The sequence below is a fragment of the Triticum dicoccoides genome, chromosome 5B, assembly GCF_002162155.2.
Source record: "Triticum dicoccoides isolate Atlit2015 ecotype Zavitan chromosome 5B, WEW_v2.0, whole genome shotgun sequence".
Classification (NCBI taxonomy): Eukaryota; Viridiplantae; Streptophyta; class Magnoliopsida; order Poales; family Poaceae; genus Triticum; species Triticum dicoccoides.
In genome coordinates, this window is record NC_041389.1 from 687180988 (window position 1) to 687187218 (window position 6231).

General features: G+C 45.1%; 1 pseudogene; it reads right to left on the reverse strand.

The window, feature by feature from the left end:
- LOC119312636 overlaps positions 1 to 3102 on the reverse strand; it is a 5301-nt pseudogene extending 2199 nt beyond the window's left edge.
- Between the last annotated feature and the right edge of the window lie 3129 nt (positions 3103 to 6231).

Sequence of the window (6231 nt, forward strand, 5' to 3'; positions counted from 1 at the left end):
CTCTTCAAAGTACTTAAAGAGTTAATAGAATAGGTAACTTGCCTTTGAAACAAGGGAAGGCACATTGTAATTCAGATGAAACAATTCATGTGGAGTCAGATAACGTGAACAAAGTGGGTGAAATAGCTGCAGCAATGGCCGTCTCCCGTTCTGTTCCAACAAGGAGCTCCATCATAAATAGTCTCATGTGCATATATATAACTAACAAATAAAAATAAGCACATCAGAAGCTTGGAATTCCTTTTACCTTGTCAAATATGAGTTCCTTTAACTGCTTTGTCAGCTCATCAACTACAACCTACAAATATTGAAAGCAAGCTATAAACATTGTCTCTTCACTTCTTCACACTGCTAGTAATGGCAGCATTACACTTGCTTCAAGGAAATAATTGGTCCTGGCTAACCTCAGTAACAAGTTCTCTGTTATCAACAATGGAGAGAAGACAAATAACGAACTGGAGGAAAAAAGACATGTTAGTTCAGTTGAGGATTAATCGCTTCGAAGCATAAAACCATCTCAAGTTACTGCACACTGGGAGAATGTTTGTATAGGTTAAAGCATAGAATTCACACAGTACGATCCTATTTAAAGTTTTAAACACTAAAATATATTACATATATAGACATCACTTACAAGGCATCCATAATCATTGAGAGCAAGCTTCATAATCTGCCCCTTTAAGCTTTTGATAATCCTCTTCCTATCCTGAAATGCATTGCCGTGTTAAATGGCAAAAGCACACTGGAAATAAGAAAGAAGGAAAATACCACTGAGTATGCAGCATGAGGCACTAACTATGCAGGGTTCAATTTGCGTGACTATTTAGTGTCTCCGGAATCTACAGAAGTTAATAAATAAACATCGGATAAAACAGATGAGTGGGCAAAGTTAAACAAAGTGATCGCTCTGAAATCTGTCTCTTAAGATACAATAAGAAAATGGAAAGAGAAAAAAAAAACAGACAATGTACCTTCGCAAGGCCATGCTTGAGGCAAGCAAGCCCTAATTTTAATCCTTCCTTCGTCTGCATGATCCGAATGAGAAGTGGTTCTGGAGACCTTTTCTTCTTCGCTTTTGCTTTCATTGGTGTAAGATGGGGGATAAATTGACCAATCACATCTTCATCTAGGACAGATGACCCTCGAGTAAGATGGGGGATTAACTGACGAATCACATCCAAGGCTGATGTCTATGAAACACATGCATATATTAGATAGTGCGATAAGCTGAAGAAACATTTCATGAAAAAGGGAGAGCTTTGTTATAAAGATAAGCCAATCACGTAAATAAAACACATTTACCTTATCCGCAATTGTTAAGTACTCCAATGTGACCAGGTGTACTATGGAATACTCAACAATACCCTTTTCCAGAACTGGCTGGATAACAGTAGTCATATGCTGCAGGACAGATGATTTCTGTAGTCCAAGCTTGGAAATTATATTTAAGACACTGAAAAAGAAAGTTGAATTTTAGGATACTGAACTAAACAAATAACTGCAGCTACCTATGGCAGGATAAGTGGATGACTACAATAATATTTCCCTCGGCCCAAGTTTAAGTTTTGTACAGAGAAGTAACAAAAGTTAAGGGGAAACCTCAAAGCAGATGTATGACAAGACATTATGGCGTGCCAACCTGAGCCTGCATGATTTTTGTTCAGTCAGGTCCTTGGACAGCTGAAGCTCAGTGGAGTACAATTCCAACAACAAACTTCTTCTCTGGGGCCACGTCGCCTGATGAAAGGCGCGGTCAACAACTGCAAGAAAGAATACATCTCAATGTGAGATTACCATGCACTTTTATAGCTAATACAAACACATGCGGACAATGGCATTCAACCATTAAGTCCTGCTACTCCTGTACATGGCGAGTTCCTACCTATTATGACAATAACACATAGCAACACATACCTGACGCTCCTATTATGTGACAAAGTAGAGAAGCGACATGACCATGTAGGGAAGAGATGAACAAGGCAAACTGTTCTTTACTGGCTGCAGTCACAAACTATGTTATCAAACAAACAAGCAACATTCTCACATATGAACCCATATGAGTTTTTAGCAAATCGTAGAGAAATTTACCCCCTTTTATGATATAATTCACAAGGAAACAAGAGTATTTATCGCGAGAAAGATCGAGCAGATGTGGCTGCAGGGCAACAAAAACAGGATCCCTCTCTGACTGTGAGCACCACTTCACACATAACTGACAAAAAATGGTGGGTATCAGAATAAGTACCAAAACACCATATGCAACGAGTTCATAAAGAATGAACATTGTCAACTTACTTGAAGAACACATGCGGTTACAGGGGATCCAGCCATTTCCAAATATTTCCCATCCATTTTACGTAGAGCCTCGGTAATTAGCCTGTGCAGATGACAAATCCATGTACATAAGAAGTTGAACATATGTCGCAACTCACAAGAATTTGATAGTGACACTTACTTGGATCTAACCTTCCCGCTCAGACCACGGCATCTCACCTTTTGACATAGTACTCTGAGTTCCTGTTAAAATTTTGATGCCGTGAACAATCAAACTTAGAGTTGCCCAGAATATGGTACTGAATCATCATGAACAGAGGTGGCGATTCAAGCAGAAGCAGGAATTGCAATTCGTCCGCTTGAATCAAATTATGGCGTCACATACAGGAATTGATGCTACTGGAAACATGATGAAAGAAAAAATCACCTTCACGAGGTTGTTATCGAGCTTCCTCGACTCGGACATATCCTGCCACAGACAGACAGTCAAGGACACTCTGGTCTCAGCTCAAACTCAAGCAGACCATACTCTAAACCAATTCCCATGCACCAACCATGTCCATACCTCGGCTGCGACCCGCTCGTCCATGGAAGCAACGGGCTGCGGCATCCCCTTGGATCCGCCGCCGCCGCCGCCCCGCGCCGCGGGGGCTCTGTAGGGCTTCTTCCCCTTGGCCCGCTTGGACGGCGCCTCGGGCCTCCCCGCCGCCACGCGCTTCCTCTTTTTGGCGCCCGGGTGGTCGCCGCCGCCGGCCATGGCGACGTGAGGTGGTGCCGGCGAACGGAGGAAGACGGGCGAGGGTTTACTGCTACCGCCGGAGGAAGAGGCCGGACGGGTTCGTTCATATCGTGCTGTCTTTTCTTTCTTCTTTTTTTTACCCCCTTATCTGGCGAACGTTCGCCACGGAGGGTGCCATTTGCGAACGGTCGCATGTCATTTTTAGTTGTGTGGCAGTTTCTTCAAACAACATGGCATTTTCTCCCTGAGAAGGCAGTTTTTATTTTAAACCTACCATCGTTTGATCTTGTTTACAACTAAAACTTCCATCAAAGATGGTTCGTTTGCCACCTCCCCCACAGCGAACGTTCGCAGACTACAATTACCTTTTTTACGGTCTCAGACGATTTGGACCGTTTGGATGCTTGGCCTGCACCGAAATTTTGGCCTGCGCGAAACCTAAAACACCTCCCAGCCAGTCCAATGTAAATGGTTGGATTAGGAGTTTTCTCTTAGTCAAACTCTCGGCATGCAAGGGAGGGGAACGCGACACCTAGCTCATGCGAGGAGGGACATGGTGCGAGCTCGTGTGCGTTCCCGGAAAAAAAATCGGGAGTAATTGGGTCACCTCCCGCTGATTCAGTCGCCTCATTTGGACCCCTTCTAGTCATCGTCGTAAACTGCGCCACCATTTCCTCCCCGTCGAGCTCTCCGTTCAGGGGTTCTTCACCGACGAGCAAGTAAGCAACGCATCTTTTTCGGTCGGCAGTGGCAATCCTTCTTCCTTCTCTTCACCAAGCTGTCATGCGCCTCCTTGCTACACCGATGATTTTGGACTAGTTTTAATGATATAATAATAAGAACACATAGCGTGTTTGTAAGCTGCATTTACCCAGTCGGTCTCCGGAAGACAAATTTGTCTCATTTGAATGTTTGACCTCCATCAAAATCTTGATCCGCACAGGAACGCTTGAATCGGCAGTTTCCTCTCAAACTGGCTCGAGCAAGCGTAAGCCAGCGCACGGTGGCTCTCGCCATGTAGGCATGTGGTGGGCTGGCAAGTATGTTTGCACGTATTCTATTCTGCTCGCGTTCCTTAGTTTTCTCATCTAACTCATTTTAATCTACACAGAGGTGCTGCAATTCAAGATAAGCTCTACACTAAAAAATATGTACATAAACATTGTGATTCCATTCTAGTGATCAGCTCCTGGTTTCGTTGACTCTAAATCTTTAATTCCATGTTCATATTTGGAATTTTTTACGCACATGGTCGACCATTTGAAATCTACTCTGTATAGAAGCTTCATCTCACTGTTCCACAAATATTCATGTTGTAAGTTTTCTGTTTCGACTCTAGATCTATATATCCCTATTGTATTGTACTAATGTTTTCATGTGTGCATGTTAGTTTAGACAAATTTCGCTAAATTATCGCGCACATCAATCGTCTAAACATTTCTTTGATCAGTAACTTCATCTCATTGTTTCACACAACTCATGTTCTAAGTTTTTTATTCAAAGCTCATAGCCAAAGTTGTTTAAGTGTGGTGGTTTAAGGTAAGTTCACCATTGAACAAGAGGTGAGTTAACTATCGATGCAAACGTAACCAAGCAGTGGCGCATTGCATCTAGGGAGCACATGCTTGCCACCAAACAGTCGTGCATTTGTTTATGCTCAACCAAGCTGAGGCGGATGGGGGCAAACAAACACAGTGTAGGACATGGTTTATTGTTTGTATTTACTCACTCAGTCTCTACTGGCCACATATGCAAAGAGACGAAAATTGATGCATGCACCCAAACATGCCCATAGAGAATGACCGAAGATCAACCAAAAAGGAGGCAACACATGAAAAGGTTAAACAATCTACATACAACTTAATCGAGCTACTCATCTGCTAGCCCCTCCTGATAGTATGACCATCAAACCTATAATCTGGTCCCAACCACCTTGAGACCGGCAAATCTAAAAAACCCTAAGTAACAACACCTCTAGCAGAGTCACCATGTGGCACTGATCGCCATAATAACCATCAATGCGGTGATTTTGGCCAAAATAGCACTTTAGAAGAGTCATCATATGGCCCCCAATCGCCATAATTTATGGAGCACGCTCCATATACACCCTCGTAGTCTCCATATTTGGAGGCTGGCAAGGTCAAAATGGAGCTCGCTCCATACCCAACCGTAGGCTGGAGAGAAGTTTCAACTCCCTGTCGCGCCTGGGAATTAAAGAAGCCCAGCCTCCGATGCACCACCGGTGACGGGGGCCGACTGTTAATGCCACGCCCGCTCTAATGGATTCCCGTGGCGGCCCGTTGGATGGCCGCCAAGCGTCATCATCTCCTAACTTGCGTGTGAGCATGCCAGGAGGTGTCGTGTGAGCAGGCATGGGAGTACGGGCAGATGGCAAGCGTATGAATAGGTCGTGGCAGCGTTTCTCATCGGGATACGCACCCCTTGACCGCCCGCCTATTGCCTCCCCAACTGCCTCCTTAATCACGCTTGTGGCAGCCTATAAGAGGTTGTTGTCTGCCCCTTTCTCACTTCAATCCTCTCTTCGGCACCTCCCATCCCCTCTTGAATAACCCACTTCATCGTTAATGGCAAACCCGGAGTGTTGGGAAACGTAGCATGCAATTTAAAAAAAATCCTACGCTCACGCAAGATCCATCTAGGAGATGCATAGCAAGGAGAGGGGGAGAGTGTGTCCATGTACCCTCGTAGACCGAAAGCGGAAGCGTTAGCTTAACGCGGTTGATGTAGTCGAACATCTTCTTGTTGGGGAATGTTGCAGAAAATTAAAATTTTCCCTACGGTTTCACCAAGATCCATCCATGAGTTCATTTAAGCAACGAGTCTAGGGAGAGAGTTTGCATCTACATACCACTTGTAGATCGCGTGCGGAAGCTTGCAAGGTGATGATGTAGTCGTACTCGACGTGATCCAAATCACCGATGACCAGCGCCGAACGGACGGCACCTCCGCGTTCAACACACGTACGGGACGGGAGACGTCTCCTCCTTCTTGATCCAGCAAGGGGGAAGGAGAGGTTGATGAAGATCCAGCAGCACGACGGCGTGGTGGTGGATGCAGGGCGTCACAGCAGCAGGGCTTCGCCGAGACTACGAGGGAGAGACGTAACGGGGGGAGGTGGAGGCGCCAGGGGCTGGTGTATGAAGTCCCTCCTCTCCCCCACTATATATAGGGGTGCCAGGGGGGGCGCCGGCCCTAGT